The sequence below is a fragment of the Numenius arquata genome, chromosome 8 (assembly GCF_964106895.1).
Source record: "Numenius arquata chromosome 8, bNumArq3.hap1.1, whole genome shotgun sequence".
In the NCBI taxonomy this organism is placed as follows: Eukaryota; Metazoa; Chordata; class Aves; order Charadriiformes; family Scolopacidae; genus Numenius; species Numenius arquata.
The window spans coordinates 10384067-10403887 of NC_133583.1; positions in this window are offsets into that span (position 1 = coordinate 10384067).

The window sequence follows — 19821 nt, forward strand, 5'->3', positions numbered from 1 at the left end:
CTGGTACAGGCAAATGGTTCTGATCAATGAGAAAATCATATTTGGTTAGTCCCCCACAAAATTAAGGTTTCTAATGAGATCTTTCCTTTGCCATTTGGGTGCTGAAGATACTACTGGTGGTGAAGAGGTAGAAATGAAATTTTTTAAATGCTGTAGAAATGAAAAAATGCTGTAAAGAATAAAAAGCATTGGCAAGTAGGATCAGAGGAAGAAAGAGAAAGTCTAATTCCAAGGGAATACACTTATTTTTCTTTCCCACTCTCTTGCACAAGAGCCAGCCACCTGACAATTGCTTGCTTTTGGCATTAGTCAGCTCTTGTATTAGCTTTTAACGTTTGTTGATAATTTTCTCTCATTTGTGCCTGTGGATATAAATCTGGTTATTTATATGAAAAAATGTGTTACCAGTAAATATTGTTAAGTTTCTGAAGAGCTACATTGTGTTAGCCTTCTGATATTTATATGTCCACACATAACTAATCAGCTTCAGAGGAAAGTAAACAGCAGAGGTCTGTTTAGCCTCCTTCTGAAGGTCAACGGACAAAATGAAAAGCATCCAAGGTCACATGAAGCACACTTTCAAGCTGGTTTACACCACAGTTTATCCCATTTCTTTATATACCATTTTATTTTCTGAGCATCAGAACTGATGGCACATATGTGCAAGAGGCTTGTCTGTGATCAAGTTAATGGTAGTACTGCCTGCTGTGCATACATATAGCTCATCATACGCTTTCTTTCACCCTGAATTTGCATAACTTCTTTAATTATTACTATAATAAGCATCCACATTAAAGGAATGGTAGAAAAGAAATTGGGAAATGCACTTGCAGCCTTAATTTGATCCCGATTATAATAACTTTTTTAATTCATGCAGCATGACCAATGCAATTTCTTTCCGCTGGCTTCATGGCGTATTCAGCACCCAGTATGCAATTAGATAAGACTTGTGTAACTGATGAAGCTGGTCGCCACAGTATTCCTGTCAAAATACTTTTATTCTTCAGAATTATATTTTCTCCTAATACTTTCTTAGCATCTGAAAGCTATTCCCAAATTTATCATATGTCTGTGCTCTGAAATGTTGGTCTCTTCCCTTCACTCTGCCTGTCCTACTTAGTGCTATGTGACTTCGATGCACCCTTAGTGAGAGTGATGGAGCTTCTGTGCTTGTCGCACCAGCAGAAGCAGCGAAGTTGCAAGCAAAGAGGCAAAATAGTCTATGTAGTCTTGCACTGGGGAAAAATAATCAGATTAAACATCCAGACTGGTTCTTTAGAAAGTAAAATAAATCCTTTTATAACAAGTAATAATTTACTTCTCATAAACCTGTCAGCACCAGCCAGAGCTCAGACACTGTATAAACATATGTACATCTTGGATTAATTACACTTGCCTTCGAAATCGCTGCAAGTAATTCAGTACAAGGATAATGCAAGAAAACACTAAATATTCTGATGGTTGGTATTAGAAAACACAATCTCTTGTTTAAGGGGAGCTGGATTAATTACCACGAGGATAGCTTTTGCGTGTTGTTGCAGGTGACATGGTAGCAAGTCCTTTCCAGTGGGGCATGTCCCAGAGCAGCCCTCCCTACGAGCCAGATGCAGGGCCTTCTGCAAGCACAGTGAAATCTGGCCTTTGCCCTGCTGAGTGGTAGAGGTCAGTGGTGGGGGATACTTTTGGCACAAAAAAGCATAAACTGATGAGGAGTAGATTCAGCAGTGACTTAGAAATTCAGTGGTTGCTTTACTTCTGAATTATTTGTCAGTTCTAACCATTTTCCTGTGTTTCCTGCCTGGTAACTACCTTAGTTCACTGCAGATTTTTAAAGCCCTCCATCCAACATCATGGAGCCACAGAGATGAGGACAAACAGAACTGTTTGATAATCTTATGAAAAATGTTGTAAATCTCAGGGTGTTATGTTTTCCACATCCCCTGTGTGCTGAAGCCAGTCACCAGGGTTTATCCCTGTCTCCTGTCTCAGGCAGGACAGGGGGAGATTCTGCTCACGGAGAGCACAAAAGCTTGGGTACTGTCTGCAACCTGGTCTCCGTGCAGTCCTCTGGCATCTCCAGTTGCTCCGTTAGGGATGTCAGAGGGTACATCCCTGGCTATTTCTCTGTTTCCAGTTCAAGGACTGCTGCTTATCGCTTTTCTGGTTTTGGACCTGCAAGTGCAGTGCGCTTCCATGGTGTCTCATGGCAGGAAGTTCCAGAAGTCAAATACCTGTTAGATAAAGCAGCATTTCTCTTTCCTCGGTTTCTAAACACTTTTCCCAGATTTACAAGATGCCCCCTCCTCCTGGTATTGCCGGATTTGGTGAATGATGGTTCTGCGTGTGTTTTATTTGATACTTTCTGATGTTGTAAACTTTGATTTTTCTTCAGCCTTCTCCAAATTAAGGCCTTACAGTCTTACTAGTCTGTCCTCCAAAGGCAACTACTTCATCCCCAGGATCATGTTAAATGCTCTTTCCTGTACCTGCTCTAATTTACTATGCCTTTCATGAGCGCTGTGTGCAGGTCTGGTCCCCACATCTCAAAATGTGGTCTCACCGCAGTTTTACACAGCAGAAAAACGACGCTGTCTGTTTTGTTCTCTAACACATTTCCGTGGGTTTTTTTTTGGCTGTCACATCATAATGAAGGTATCCAGTCTTCCTTTTAAGACATAAAAAGATGGAAAAATTCCCACTTCCTTTGGTCTGTTTCTCCAGTGATTGATCACCCTCATTGTAAAAAATAACATGCTGAGTTTCATATTTGAAATTTTCTGTTTAATGTTCAAACTTCGGGGTTTTTTTTGGTTTTCTACCTACTGCTTTCTCCTATGGCTATAAATGCGCATGTGTGTCATGTAACTTTGTGCATAATGTACACAAAACTTTTGAGTTTTACTTTTAGCAGAGGAAGTAATGCTAACAAAAGACAGGGTGATCCTGGGTTTAGCTACCAGGATGCAAAGATCCTTCAACGCAGCACACAGGATAAAAATGCTTCTCCTGCTTCTGTTTGGTTTTCTTCTTAAGGAAAGTACTAAACCTCAGAAACCAAAGCTTTGGTATTCTAACGAGTCAGTTTGCTTGTGGCAGTAAGCAAGGTTAAGTGTATATTTTTCTTGTTAGCTTTTAGAGTGAGTAGCTTGAGTACTGGGTATTTCAATAAATGATACGGGACTGTCACTAGTATAAAGACAGGAGAAAAAAATCAGCCTTTTGAATAAATGTATATAAATACTGGTGTCAGTTGAAACATATTACTTTGCTGCTACCTTTAGTCCATCAAACATACTTTTGATAATTCTTGGGAAGATACTTTGCTGCATTTGTTGATAAATCTCAAAAGTATCAAGCTAGGAGAAACATCTGTGTAGATATCCAGATTTCTGTTGGCATAATTTGGTTTATGAACACAGATAACACTGATCCTGTTGGTAGCAATCACAATTTTTCAGGCAGGAGAAAACATCAGTTTTAAAATACCTGATTTTGTAAGACGTTTGTCCTAGCTGTTACCTAGATGTAAGAAGAAGTATCTCTGAATATCAGTTGTGTCATACTCGTGATGTAAAATGCCACACGTGTGAGTCTAGATAAAAGTAATCTCTAGGACGTAAGACATGCGGGATGACCATATTGTTTAAACTATCCTGAGCAACACTACATAGCGGATGTAATGTTTACGGTTTCCACGTCAGAGAAGCCCTAAGCACCTGCACTCTGATATGTAAGCAGGGGATATTCAAATAAGAACTTTGATAATCATTTGGTTCTCTTGAATGCAAGGTGAAAACTATACCTGCTTTGGTTGTATTTTATCTTCTGTCCCAGCACTGAAAATACTACATGGAGAACCTCTCTGGTGAGGTGGAATGAATTTTGGGCAGAGGGAGCAGGTGGGAATAGACCTTTGTGCATGTCCCGTGGCAGCCAGTCACTCACCGGATAGCCCTGACCCTGCTGGAATGGCTGTGGCAGGGTTACAGCACACGGGCATTACTACTAAATAAAGATAAAAGGGGTTTGGATTGTTTTCTTTCAAGAGAAGACAGCAAATTAACCTGCCTGTACATTGTTCAAAGAATAATCTGAATCCGAAGTATAAATTTCTATCTACGTTTTCCAGCAGGCCCTGTTCAAACAAAAGATTATTGGAGTTAAGGGGTGTGTCCCACAGAGAGCCCTGAAATTGGTTTCTTCCTTGAGCCTTTGCTTGCAAACCTGGGATTGTCTTTTACTGTATGTACACACGTGTCCCTTCCCTCCCTATCTTCTCACATTTCTGCCTGATGCAGTTGGGGTTATTAGCATTTCCGTGTGTAGTCCCAACCTGCCACTACCGGTCCCATGGAGCACTTCAGACACGTATCGCTCTATCGCCATCACTGCAGCTCCTGGTTTCTCATCTTCTGTTGTCACCTTTGTCCACTGAGTGTTATTAACCATTTCTCATACCTTGGCATTTTCCCGTTTCATAGAATCATAGAATGGTTTGGGTGGGAAAGGACCTTAAAGACCATCCAGTTCCAACCCCCCTGCCATGGGCAGGGACACCTTCCACTAGACCAGGTTACTCAAAGCCCCGTTTGTCGTATATCTTCACTAGCATCTTGTCAAATAACCATTGCCATTCCCAAAGCTTCACCTCTGAGGTTTACCCCAAATCCATAATCTTTCCCTCGCCCCATCTTGCTTATCTCCCCCTGGGGGGCACCTTGAGCCTCCTTCCAGACTGAGCCTGTCTCTCTGCCCCCCCCTTGCAGCACTTGATCCCTTGCTGCATCAGGAGTCTCAGCATCTTTGCTCTTCGGCCTCATTTTGTGGTAATAGCAAGAAGCAAAGTATTAACACATTTCACTGTTCCTAGTGTTTATGTCCCTGCCCCTTGGTGACCACGGGTCCACCCGCTGCACGGAACTGCTGTACACGGACACGGGGCAGTACTACAATGGACAGTACATGAGGGGTTCATTTTACCAGCTTAACACAGTGTGTTGACTAATTCCAAGTACTAAAATTGTAGTATTAAATGTAAATTACAACAGTAATAAATGAGCTTTATCCACCAAATCCCCAACATTTTATATTTAATTCTGAAAACCCTTTTATGAGCTCTATTACAGCAGTTAGCACTTGTTTTAATTAAACTTATAGCACAGCATGCAGCTGAGTTAACCAGTTTTCAGTTTTCAGAGAAAATCAGTAAGCAGTTCCAATTGCATTTTGCTGTCAGTCTTCACATGCTGTGCTTTAGCATACATTATAAAAATGTTAATAGAGGATTATATGTCTCAGGGGAGGATAATGGGGATGTGAAACTTCTTACTTTTAGGCTATTTTTTCCAACCTAGTTTGGGTTCTTAAGTTTTATAAAAGTATTTGATGTTTGACTGCAGCTTGGATGTCTTCATTCAAGGAAGCAGGTGGGCTCAGCATCCAAGGCAGGGGATTATAAGGCCACATAACCGTGTTTAGATCCCTCATTGTCAGTCTCAGCAAAAAACTGATTGGTTTGTAGGGCTGAAAAACGCTTGCTGCCTTCAACTACTGCCTGAGTCGTGTCTGTATCAGAACCTAATTGGATGGGTGTTCCATGTACAGTGCCTCTCCTGAGGGTTTTTTTGTGACTTTAATTCCCAAGGCTATCAGCCCAAAAGAGTTGTATTAGAAAAAGAGGAAAAGAAGAATCTGGTTTTAGAGAATGCGGCGACACAGCCTTTTGTTGCAGCTGGTTTGAAGTGTCTCTCCATTGACATCTAGTGTCCGTACAGAAAGATCTTTAGATTCCTCACAGCCGTGCTGGCAATGTTTACCTCTAAATCTTTAAAGATTTTTCCTTGCCTAGTTATTAAGAACTCTTACTGATAATACCAGGTCAACCAGTGAGTGAGACTGGTGGTGAAAACACAGGAATCTCCCTACACATAACATTTTGTGGTATCAGTAACATCCATAGCTGTCTGTGTTCTCAATGGCTCTGGAAACCCTTTCAATGCCTTGCACTTCAAATCTATTACCCTTTTTTAATTTATCCTGTAGATACCTGCAAAATACTTTCAATTCTTTCCTCAGAGCACACAAGAAATTGTGAACCAATAAATATTCAATGCAGATTTTACAAAGTATTGTACTTTGTAGTCAGGCGTTACTCTAATTTTCTTTAATTAAACAAGAGTCTTTTTCAATTATAGAAACCTCTATTACACTCTGTTATATCACTAAAAGCTGTTTTATAAATAAAGTCTTTATTATTACAATGATGACAAAAGTTACTTTCATATTTATTTATTTATACTGAAGAAATTCCAAGTTTTTACAAAAGGATTTGTTGGTTTGCTTTTGCAGAATCTTCAATGGTGGTAGTAAGCAATTAATCATGTCGTTACTGTACACTTTGCTCCGTAAACAACTCCACCTGCGCAGCACATCCTCCTGCTCCTTCAGTCAAACTGAAGTGTTTGTGTTGGGGTAGTGCTCAGAGGAGCTTCACTAGAAGCATGGCCCCACCGTGCTTGGTCCTAGGCTGATGCGGAAAAGTCCTTCCCTACTCAGGAAATTCCCTGTAGGTTCATATTTTGATCATTTCCATTCATAGAATCTGTTTTCAAAGGCAGTTATTTAAAAAAAGAAATTGTTATGAAAGCTTAACAACATTTGTTGTCCTAATATTTGTGTGTTACAGCTTCAGGAGAAGGGTAGGACAGGGATGGACATTGGGCACAGGTCCAGGAATGACTCTCTGGCTCCAAGGGGCTCATGGACTCCATCATTTCTTGGCAGTGTTTTATGATCTTTTGCGGTTTTATGTTTTCCAGTCTTTCCTCAGTATCTCATAGGCTCTAGAAAAGCTCACTTTTGGTTTGGTGATACCTAACGTAGCAAGTTTCTGTCCTTGCTAGCTGGTGGAAACTACTAATCTACAAATAATAAATCTTTGCCTTAGAGCAATAGGAAACTTCTGCTGAAAAAGAGCTAGAGCAGCCTTTAATTTTTTTTTGTGAAGGTCAGTGGAGGGTGATACAATATTTCCCACACTTTCTGGAAAAGTAGCTGTCATCAGTTTCTATGGATGGTCAAATTTTTCCCTCTTCCTGCTTTCACTGTTCTGTTATTTAAAAATACTCATTACATTAGCACAACCGTCAGAGAGTCTGTATTGAAAGAACCTGCTGAATCAATACATCCAGAATAGGAGTGAAAGCATCATTAAAATATATCCTGCTTAGATTATTCATAATTTAACTATAAAGCGAAACATGTGATCATGAGCAATAAAGGAATGTGACATAAATAATTTCATTCAGAGCAATGCATTAGTGTAGGCACTGGCAAAGCTGCTTCAGCAGCACCCGAAGCCTTAAATATTCAACTGCTTTATAATTCAGGTTACAAATATATGTTTGTATCTGTCCTTGCCATCATCTTTTGTCCACCCTGACTTTTCATCCCTGGTAGGTATCGGTGCTTCCGATTCAAGCAACCCCAAATTCTCCCTCCGTGATGTCAATGGAAGGAGGCAGCAGCTGCAGCTGAGAGCATCGTGTTGCTGTGGCAACACATCCCACTTCCCCAGGGACCGCGTTGCCTCGGCGACATCAGGCGGGCAGACGCCAATAGATCAAATTGTCTCAAAGCAGCTGCCCCCTAAAAAGCAGGGCAGCCCTGGCCTGTAGGCGATATGAATGAGCGGAGGTAGGTGACCTAACAAGCGTAGGACCACACACTCGCAGCCTGCATCTGGGTTAGGAGAGCGTGACAGGCGTGCCTGGGGCTTTGCAGGTAGTGAGAGAAGGTTACTGCCACAAGGAGCTTACCAGTGAGTGCGTTAAAGATGGCAGGAAAGACAATGTCAGCGGGAGGGGATTAGCTGGAGGGAGCAAGTGCCGAGGCCACAGTTTTTGGTTTGTACAATCAGGACCTGCAAACATATTGCGACATCAGAAATAATTGTCTTTTGTTATACGACACATCTGTGAGTGGAGGTAATCCTGTATGTTCATTTTAGGATAGTCCAGTGCTGCATTACACTGTGCCACACGCACAGTACACAGTGCCATGTAGACAGAGGATTAAAGCTCAATTTACATAGGGAAATGCCCGTGTTAATACCACGAAGCATGGAGCCTTCCACCTGTGTGCCTGCAGGCAGTCCAGCAGCCAGGCCCAACCCGTGGGAAAACACTGACAAGTTTTCGAGAGCCCGTAGACCCTTTATCACAACTGTGTTCCTGGAGATCTGCACCAAACACCTTCTGTGGACTTCACCAGAGCCATCGGTGTAACTGGTAGTAAGATGAGGGGCTTCAAAGTTTGGTGCATGGACATCAGTTATCCACAGCACTTGGAGAGCAATTGGAGAAGCAGGAAGATGGTAAGAGATGGAAGAATTTACACAAGAAGACAGGTAATTTCCTTGTCATCTGTCCATTCTTGTTGTAGGAATCTTTTTTCTCTTTACATTGTTGGGTTAGGAAGCTTCTTGCCTACTGCAGTTAGCCCTTGAATAAATAGCATCTCTTGAACACAAGCCTGTGTCCTGTTTTTGCGTCTAGCAGTGCTTTGCTTTTTTTTTAAGCCTTACACAGATTCTTGCAGAAGAGCAGAGCCTGTTTCAGGGGGTCTAGTGTTACTTCTCGCCTCTGGAGGCATTACCATATGCTGCAGTGCTATGTCTCAATGATGTTAACATACCTGGTTTTAAGTAAACATTGCCTGTACTTACAGCTACAGCCCTATGACTTGATTTATCCTTGTATTTATGATACTGGCCTTACTCTCTCTCAGCCATTCCCTGTGCATTTTCTGCAAGACATTAGCTGTCTTTCTTCTCACAATCAAAGCTATGGTTAATTGTCTTTACAAAGGATTCCTGCAATGTGAGAAATGTTTCTCAGAGTGTGCGGTTTTGCATTTAGCCTTGAAAGGATGCTGCTTTCCTTGACCTCTTGCTGGTTTTTCTCAATGACTCTGGTAATTGCATCAGCAGCCTTGGGAGTCACATTTTCCTTTCACATCTAGGAAAGATCCAACCTTTCCTTATCCTCTCCCAGCTGAATCACATATCCAGACCCTCCTTTACCCTGTGGCTCAGCTACACCAGGTCTTTTTCTGGCTTCTGTGGATGCAATCTTGTCTCTTGTCCAGAGCAAACTCTGCCACTTTCCTGGCTCATCATTTCCACCACTCTACTTTTCTATGAACTCCTCGATCTTCCTTCTCCTCCCTTGCACCGAAAACATTTCTTATCTTCTCGATCAATATCCCTTACAACCTGTCTTCAGCCAAGTCTTTTAGCAGTCATTCTGCCAGCATTGTCCCCTGTGACCGTTTCAAAAAGACATGTCAGTGGTTTTCCGTATCTCCCCGCCACAGCTGGGCCGTGCTCTCCAGAAACATCTGCAGAGAGGGCTGGGGCATGGAAACCAGCATGGTACTGCGTGCTCCCTCCTGTTGGAGGGATTCATCTGCCACGTTTCAGCTTATACTTAAATTCAGACTGCCTTGGGGAAGGGACTTGGCTTTTGTTTGCTTCAGCACACTGAGAAACCAAAAAACAACAGCCAGGAATGCAGCCCAACCCCACACATTTATGACTCTGATGTCACCTCAAAGCCACTCAGTCCCCACAGTGATACTCCACATTATCTGCAGTTGTGTGAGGGGGGGGGGGGGGTCCCTTTCAAATGCACATCAGCAATGTCAGCTCCATGAGGTTTAATTTGCAGTCAGCAAGAAACTAGAGGCAACATGCAGAAAAAAACCTGTTTCCTCTCTTTCTTCACATCCCTTAAAGGTGACTGGGTTTTCTGAGTCATAGCTAACGCAAACCTGTTGAAAAAGACACAGCCTAGATTTCTACTACGGCTTAGAGGAACCTAAAAGATCATTTAGTGTTCAAAGTATTATTCTGAATTATTGATCAAGCCCCCTGTTTGGCTGAGCTCAGTCAAGTCCTTCGTCAGATTTCACGGAGTTTACTTCTCTTGTCATCCTGAGCAATCTGTAACGTGCAGAACGGAGGTTTGCTGATGAAACAGGAAGATTGCTGGCGAAGTTCGGCTGTGTGCGTTTGAGGAGCATCTCGGTGCAGGGGATATGCGTTGCAGTTGTTCCTTTGTTCATATTTAATCACATGAGAAAGAAGAACGTAATTACGGCCTGTCTCACTCAATCTTCTCCCTGCCTCTGACTATTTCAACTCTTTGAGGTAAAGGCAAGAGGGAACGCAGTGTTTTCTGACAGCGGAGTGCATCCCAGAGCAGATCAGAAGCGATTCTGCCCTGTTTACTCTGCAGTTTCCATTTGACAACGGCTTCCCGTGGAGCCGTCTCCCACGCGAAGGAACGCGGCCATTACAAACAGCTCTGCAAGTACCAAAACCTGATCAAAGTCAGGAACACAGTGTTTCCTCGTGGTTTTCTTTGTACGTTTGACAGCCCAGTCAGACTGTGCTTGCTTCACTTTTCCCCTCACTAGCTGGCTCACCGCAAGGTGAACCCACTTCATTTACACTCCAAACCTATCAACCCCTTTAAAGCTCAGCACAGGGTTACAAATGGTTTGCTGCCGAAGAATTCTGAAAATTGAAAATGGCGTATTGAAAAGGGTGTTTCAAGCTTGCGAATTTGCTTGGCTTTGGGCCGAAACGAAACCATAACAGCAAAGACAAGGAAGGACTGGAAGGGGCAAAGAAGGATGAGTCGACCCACCCGACTCCAAGAGGAGGGCTTGGGCATGGGGAGGCAGTTCAGTTGGTGGTGAGGGATGCCAGAGAGCTACAGAAAAACCAGTCAATGAGAAGACAGTTGATTGATGAAATTGCCCGAAATGAGGAAGAAGGAAAAAGGCTGTAATAGGTAAACACTTTAATTGCAAAGTTGTTTAATCTGAGCTGTCCTAGGAGCTGACAGGGTAAGTGTTATTGCTGCTACCTAGGCTACCTAACAGACACAAAGACTGACAGGGAAATTTTCCACTTAGTGGCAGAGATATTAAATTATAAAAAAGATAAGAGTTTATCTCAAAAGCGATGAGCTGCTATTTTCTCAAGACCTTGCTGCCAAACTGTGGAAATCAAAGCCATGCTCAAAAGGAGAGAAATCTGTTACAGAAAGAATGCTGATTTAAATCTTCTGTCAGTTTGCAAAATTGTTTTTACCTACAGAGAGGCTTTAAACAAGGGGAAAATGTATTCCAGTTGCTTGGAATCAAAATCTAAGTCTCAGACACACAGAAGAATAGTCCAGAGAGAGAAGCCAATAATTAGCTGCTGAAAAAAAGCCATGGCAAATCAGAAACTCAAGAAGGGTGGAAAGTAAAGGGGAAAAAAGGAATGGAAAATGTTCTTGCAGTAGCAAAAGTGCAGCTAAAACAGAGGACTTGAATATGTGAGGAATAACCAAAAGGTTATATGGGAGGATTTCTTGGGAGTTAGTGGGTGTTGGCTGTGACACAGTGACAGTGCTGGTGCTGAGAACGAAAGCTGTGGGAAGGTTGGTTGAATGGGAAAAACCTATTCTCATTGCAGAAAAATACAGAGACAATGATCTCGGGAAAAAAGAGTTTAAATGAAATGGGAAGGATCCTCCCGAGGAGCTTCAGTGATGAGCAAAATAGGGGCCGGTGCCAGGTGCCCACAGTGGGAGTGTGTCTGGGCGCAGCGAGGGCCGATGGCTTCCTCGGGAACGGGAACCGGGCACCAGCTGAGAGCCTGGCTGTGGTCAGGTCTGGCCAGGGTCGGCAGAACCCACGTCCAGGAGCAGCAGGGACACGGCGGGAGCTGGACCGGGCTCTGCTGCTGGGCCTTTCACAGCTCCGGCCATCCTCCTCGGCTGCCGCCGTCCGCCTTAGCCCCTGGCCCCGAGGATGGGGCAGCCCCTTGCCTCACAGGGATTGTCTCCATCCGGAGCAGCCCATCTGAAGCTTTAAAAAAAGCAAAATAATTATTAGTTGCCTTTAAACTGAGATATTTGAAGATCAAAGGACAAAACAATGAAGGCAAAACTGACAAAACTAAAAACAATCCACTTCTGTTTTCTTATTTCAAGAAAGTAATTGAGCAAGTGCTAGACATGAAAGGTCTGCTGCAGCAACTGTTTACTTCAGTGGAAGCAAAGGGACTCTTTATTAAAAATGCGTCTTTTTGGGCTGAAGCTGAATATAAGAACAAGAAGTGATGCTACCTCTTATTAAAGGAGACAGTTGCTTGCTGAGGTAACCCTATCACAGGGTTCAGCTTCTGCTCACAGTCAAAAGCAAATAGTTTTAAATGCACTTTAAAATAGGCCACTACTTTGGGAAAGGTCGAATTCTCATTGGAATTTTGACCAGTATGTTTTCACAGGAAAAGACCCAATAAAGAAGGTAAAATAGAGAAGGGAGCAAGCACTCACTGTATCAGCCATTCAGGCTCCCAGACTGCTGTGAAGAACTGCCTTCAGGGAAATAAGATTATGTTTTGCTTATGACATATATAGAATAATAGATTTCTTATTCATCTCTAAATTCATATTGAAACCAATTAGGGGAGAGCTACTGAAACAGGAGGAAAGCCATGACCAAATCTTAGAAGCAGTATTTGATCACCGGATGAAGTCTCAGGGAACGCTTTTTGGGAAATGAATGTTCTGGTCACTGGAACAAGTTAAAGAAATTAAGGAAGCCTGCTCAGTGCTTTCAGTAAATGTAAACCTCTTTATATATATATATAATAATTTGCCTAAGCAGTATTAACTAGTGATTTTGAGAAGATCCTCCCCTTTGAAGTTGAATTGTGGCAAATTTCAGAAGTGACACACAGCTGCCAAAGATCTTCCTTCAGAAAATTCTTGTGAGCAAACATTTAACAGATTTCAAGTTTCCTAGCAATCTCATTTCAGAGCATCTAGAACAGCCATATGACTAATATGATAAGCAGCTCCTTTAACAACTAAAACTAACCATAAAAATCAAGATGAGCATCTTCCATGGACACCTCACTTCAAGATCTTACAATTATTCTGAACAAAGCTTTAGCAGGTGAGCTGAAGTGTGAATAAAAGGGACACGAAGTCAGAAGAAGACGCTCTCAATGCAGTGGGCTGGGCATTGTCAGTGTTACCATTACTGTCAGCGGAGTCAGGATAAAGAAAGGGCTGGGCATTTTTTTGCTCAGAAAAAACAGTACTTGTTTATTGATGGTGTAAATGTTGCTAGGCTACATGGATTAAATTAAAAACCCCATCCTTTCCCAATGTGTACACCACCTTCAGCAAAGCATGCTCCTTGAATTTAGTAAAAATTTTTTTACACAGACTTCAAATTTACCAGAAGTGATGGACCAGAGTGTTTTAAATATAAAAGAAATTGTAGAAGACAGAATATTAGCCAACTACTCAATAAAGAAACTTTTCAGCATATTTAGAAATCAATACCGATTTTAATTAACCAACTGTGCCAGTGCCCAGGGGAAAACAATAGATAATAAAATTGAAAATATTAATATGGCTGTATAGAAATTATTATCATTTCATTAAAAATGGTATGTAGAACTAGAAGAAATACAAAAAAGGAGAAAGGAGGATCGTGGCTTTGTACAGGGAGGGATTAAACAAATCATCAGCTTGGAAAAGGACCCAGAGGAGAACAGCCCAGAAAGTAATGAATTATTTCAGAACAGATGAAGGGGAAACAATTTGCTGTTATTTCTCATCAGACAAGATTTAAGTGACAGCAGTGAAATCCATTCAGCCAATCTAAGACAAAGCAGTACATAATTAAACAGTGCCACTTGCTGCCACCGGATACTGCAGAGGCCAAAAGCAGGAAAGTGTCCTAAAGGTGATTGTGCAGAAAAGTGAGTCTAGAGCTTCTAAATGCAAACGTGCACGGTCTCCATCCCAGTAAATCCCAGTGCGTGGCTGTGGATGGCAGAGCCGGGGGAGGTACATCTGGGTGCTTTGTGCCTCCTGTTTCCTCATTGGGGGCAGAGCTTTGGGCTGAGAAATTCTTGGTCTGAGTAAGGCAGTTCTTAGTTACACAGCAAGCTTTTATGTCTTCCAGAAAGAGTGACCTTAGCTGTAATAAATGCTAGTTGATTAGGAAACAAAAATAAAAAGACAAATTTTCCTTTTATTTGCAGATTGCTTAAAGAAATGTCTTCAGACTGTACTGCTGGAAAATGTGAGTAGACAGATTATCCTGGAAGAACAGACTTAGATCTGCAAATGCCAGGGGTGACTGTGCCTTTGGGACAAATGGTATGTGGTACAGATCCACCCCCTTAGCCAGATCCTTAGGTAGGAAAATGGGGAACCCCCCAAGAATTTATCATCAGCACATGAGAGAAGTCGTCTGTGTCACAAGGAATTGCTATCTTAGGAGAGACAGACTTTTCACAGCAGCACTGTGTCACTGTGCCTCATCCACGACACCCCTGGCAGAAGCAGTACCAGCTCCAGGCACCTCCCCAGCCCAGAAGACTTTGAACTTTGCCATCCTGATGCAACTTTTGCTGAACAGAGGCAGGAACCTGGAGCCGCTGGGGCGGTGGGCAAGGACAGAGAGGGGGAGGGTTGCCCAGGGCTCTCTGTCCACCCTGCAGAAGCCTGCCATGCCTTGCGGCTAAGCACGCCTGCCACTGCTGGGAAATGGGTGGCCAGGCCAGGAGAACAGCGAGTTCCCTCCGCCGAGTGATCTCCTGCCATCAACTGCCCATTCCTGAACTTTGGCTCCGGCCAGGAGGCAGTAAACGAAGCAGATAATTGCCTGGCAGTGATTGATAGGGAGTCAAGGGTGAGCGGGGAGGGAGGGGGAGGGATGAAGTGGGGAGGATTATGTTTCAGAGGGAAGTATTTTTTTAGGATTTGTCTATGCAGGCAGTTGGGAGCTTTTTTGAATCACATGGGCTTAGCCCGAGCAGGAGGACTCGCTGTAATTTTACACCTTTTCAGCATTTCAGCTGGTTCTGCTGAAATCTGCATAGGGATTAAAGATGGGAAGCGACAGAGAGTTGATTTCCTTGCCTTCAGTCTACCGGGACAAATATTCAAGGCTAAATCAGAGTTTAGAGCTTTTTGATTGTACGAGTGGAGAGAAGAAGGAGCAAGCAGCTGCCAGCAATAAATAACTATTAGGAAACACTATTAGGAAATGGTACCAAGAAGAAATGTTGCTGCTAGGGATATGCTTCAGCACTGGGGAATCCATAACCAGGCAGCTCAAAATTTACTTTGGTATCCAGAGCTCGTGTGCAGCTTTTCTCAGGCTGAGAGCAGCAGCAGCGCTGCCGGAGAAGCCCGAGCTCAGGTCTCCCATGAAGAAGGGAAGTCAGCTCGTTGCCCAGATAAACCTGGCAGCGTTAGCAACAGCGTCCTGTACTTCAGCAAATCTACATTCAAACTGTCACCTGCAAAGGGAAGTGAGGCTTATCTACAGCTGTGATACCGATCTTTATAGCCAGGCTTCCAGTAAGCCCAGGGAGAACCTATGCATTGTAAACTGCTTAAACTGAACCGTCTGGGTTTAAAGTGTCTGAATTCAGAGACATGGTAGTAAAAATCCTGTCCAACCTCGACTTGAGGTTTACATTTTTACCAGGTTTTGAGATACACTTGCAGAACTATTCTAACACATTGAGGTAATGGAAAAATGTTCTCAATTTTATACACAAATCTCCCTGAATTAGAAACGGGTTTCCATTTCAAGCATCCAGCACCAGGCAGTCCATTCCCTCTCCCTCACTGGGCGGCTTTCTCAGGGCAGGGTCTACCGGGCAGAAAGACAGAGCCCGGCGTGAACCAGGGTCAGGGAGAGCCACGTCGGTGGCCGCTGAGTGGGCGGCCAGCCCGCCGTTATGAATGAGCACAGCCGCACGCACGCAGCCGGGTCACCCGAAATGCATCCCGGAGAGCGGGGAAGGGGCAGGAATGCCAGCAATGCCTGCAGCCCTCTATCCCGGGAAGCCCCCGGCTGCAGGGCAGGTGGCTCCCTGCCATCCTCTGGGTTGGGAGCAAAAGTCCCCAGCAAGCAGCTGCCAGGGCAGCTGGGCCTATTTTCAAATGGGAACAGTTGAGCAGCGTTATTAAAGCCCTTTGGTGTAGAGCACGCCCGGTGGCACGGCGTTCACGGCTTCGTGCCACTGACTCAGCGGGCATTTTTGTCCATGGCCTGTCCGAGCAAGCAGCACGGTCAGGCATTACGGTTGGAAACGAGATGTTTTTAAGAGAACCATCCCACGCCGCATGTACAAGGTGCATTCCTGCCCAGGGGCTGCAAGCCACCGGAAGGGACTATTCTTGTCGTGGTCAAAGATCACTTGCTGTAATATGGCTCCAAAATGCCAGCCGCCAGTTTATTGTGGTATTTCCTCTACAGCTGCTGGCAGGAGGAGCCTCAGCAACGCCAGGCCCCTCCGACCAGCGGGGAAGTCACCGATGGTGAGATGACTGGCTCAGTGGAGGAGGGGAGAGCATGGAGGTTGTCTACTGGCTTTGGTAAGGCTTTCAACGCTGTCTCCCATGACACCCCCCTGCACTAATTGGTGAAGCACAGATTAGATCAATGCACTGAAAAATGGCTGAGCTGACGGGCTCTGAGGGTTGGGATCAGCAGCATGAAGTCCAGGTGACTCGTGATGAAGCCAATCACTAAAGGTGGACCCCAGAGTGAGTACTGAGGACACTGCTGTGTGACATCTTTATTAATGACCCGGAGGATGGGATGGAGTGCACCCTTAGCAACTTTGCAGATGATGCCGAGCCGGGAGGAGTGGTTGGTACCCAGAGGTTTGTGCCACCGTTCAAAGAGCCCTTGACAGGCTGGAGAGCTGGACCAACAGGAATCACATGAAGTTTGCCAAAGGGAAGTACAAAATCTTGCTCCTGGGGATGAATAACCCCATGCATGAGTCAACACTGGAGGGGCCAACCAGCTGGGAAGCCATGCAGCAAAGGCCTTGAGGGTCCCAGTAGAGAAAAGGTTGAGCATGGGCCACCAACATACCCTTACGGCAAAGGCAGCCACCAGCCTACTGGGCTGCTTTGGGAAGAGCATAGGGAGCGTAGGAAGAGCACCTCCCAGTAGGTCATACGAGGGGATCCTTCCCTCCACTCAGCCCTAGTGAGGCCACATCTGGACCGGTCCTGGGCTCCCCAGCACAAGAGAGACAAGGACATACTGGAGCAGTCCAGCGAAGCACCGCAAAGATGATGAAGGGATTGGTGCATCTGCAATATGAAGAGAGGCTGAGACAGCTGGAATTGTCCAGCCTGGAGAAGAGAAGTCTCCAGGAGGATCTTACCAATGTGTATGGATACCTGATGGGAAAGATTTTAGAAGGAGATGGAGCCAGACACACTGGACACACTGTATGTCTTGTACTGTGAGAAATATGAGTAAATGCACCCTCTTCACATTACTCACCATCGGTAATATCTGCCGTGCAAGGTCCTTTCCAAACTGGAGAGTCTGTAGTAATCCTCCCACAGGCAGCTTCCTTTAATTAGTCAAGTTTGATCAAGACTGACTTGTCAGGGGTATTCCAAGGACCTTTCCGTCAATATAGCAACGCAGAGTGTACACAACAGCCACTTGCAGACAATGGGCAGAGAAATGCAAGCATGGAAGATTTGAAATGCAAGCATGGAAGGTTTATGTATCATGGATTACTTCTGGAATACTTCCATGCACCTTGAATCACCACTGGAAAAATCACTTCCATCAAGGCAGGATGGGCCAGGCGGATGTACAGCACGAGCATTTTGTGGAATTTTATGCCAATTTTGATACAGCAAAACCACATACTATCAGCACAAGGAGCATAAAGACACATGTCATCAGTATCCTTTGCTGGTACGGAGACAGAGCTTACCCACTGCTGCTGTGTACATTAACCTGTATATGTGCTTTCCCACAAGAAGCTGGGCAATTAGAAAATAGCACTTGAATGCAAATCTGGGCTTCTGAAAGCAAGAGAGTCCTCAGTGGGCAGGAAACCGCACCTGTGTTAAAATTCCCCCTCTCATTCTGAGGCTGCACACACCAGGGGCAAGGATTTGGCAAATTTTGTATGGCAGAGTCTTGAGACATGAGCAGTTTTTTTAAACATTTCCAGGGTGCCTGGGTTTCAGTTTTTGAACAAACAAGCAAATGTGTCTGATCGGCCTTCCCAAAGCTCCTCTCCTCCCACCACTGCTTTTGGAAAGCGGCCCCTCAGTCCCAATTTCCTTCTCCCATATTTTACTTATTGAAAAGCACCAAATTAAAATCAAGGGTGTCTGCCAGAATTTTATCACACAAAATACAAAGCTCTGCAAAAACTTCAGATTAGGGAGAATATAATTGGGATAATTGAAATTGGAAAAAGAATCTGAAATGCTTCAAAAAAAAAAAAAGTATTTAAAAGGATAGTTTGGCAGAAGGGAGATAGTTTACAGTTAATAGCAACAACTGCAATATTAGAGAGCGTGGAGAATTTCTCAGTCTGTCAGAGCAGGCGCCTGGGCTGGTGACAGCACAGCCAAGGTAAGTGCTGGAGCACCAAGGAAGAAGACTGAGAGAAGGCTCCTCGGAGCCCTAACGAATGAGCTGTGCTTTTAACCCCAGCAACTGAATCCAGGGCATCGCTAGTCCCTGATTTGATTTCCAAGAATTAAACGTTCTTTGAAGACTGCAGCACTCCAGACTAATAGGATTGGAATGAGAGGGAGCGCTAATTACAGTGCACAGCTCATCACCAAGCCTGGAGGATCAGAGTCTTCCTCAGCAGGACAGATGTGGAGAAGAGCCTCCTGCCTTCCAGCTGCCTCTCTGTCCCGACAGAGACATAAAACTTTTGCAGCCCAACTCAGAAAGTTGTGGCTGCCACAAAGGGAGGCAGTGGCCGGCCAGCAGCAGCTGCTCTGCTGGCTTCCTCGCTTCTGACCTTGCCTTTGGACCTGCAGGTTTGTCCCGCTCACCGATAGCCCCAGACAGCCATCTGCTGGGCAACCGCATCACCAACCAGCCCAGAACAGCATTTACAACCAGGATGATTATGCTTCAGTTCTTAGCTTCCTGGGAGATTGGGAGCTCAACAGGATGCATTGTTTGACAGAGCAGCTGGAATAGGCAGCGTTAAACATCAGTATACAGAATTTTAAGAAAAAATATACGTGTCCGTGCCTCCCAAGGAGTATCAGTATTCCTGGAATGCATAAGTAAAAGGGAAAGAAAAAAACCTCAGCTTTATAGTGCTGCTTAAAGTTGAAAGTCATTTCTAAGCATTAGAGCCCACCACAGAAGTCAGAAGTAGCCAGAGCGGCGAGGGAACCAAAGCAACTACAGGATAGCATTTGGTGGTCAGGAAGCACAGAGCCATAAAAGCAGACCTTGTCCTCTTGAAACTAGGTTGGATTTAGCCCCAGTAAACCTAGAATTGTGTTTAAAACCATCTGAGAGGTTAATGTCCTTTTATCACCACTTCTCTGAACTAGCATTAACTCAGTGTTCATGCTTTAAGTATTTCATTCATCCATAGCTGCAGTGACATTGAGAAGCAGGAGCAGCAGGAGGTTACCAAGCAGTGAGGAACGGGGACGGTCTGTGGAGGGTAAGGCAGCAGCGAGAATGTGGAGGCAGCTCCAAGCAACTGGGATTTTCCCACACCAGGGGCTTCCTCGTTGGTTTCAAGCCCCCACCCTGTAAAGTGCAAGAGGTGGGCTCTGGGAAAGCAGGTTACCCTCCTTCCGAAGGGTCCTTCCGGTCCTTCCAAAGAATTGGGAAAGAAAGGGGGATTCAAGGCTTCTGCAGCACTTTTGGGTGGAAGGTTTTCAGGGCTGACCCTGCCTGTGGAAAACCAAG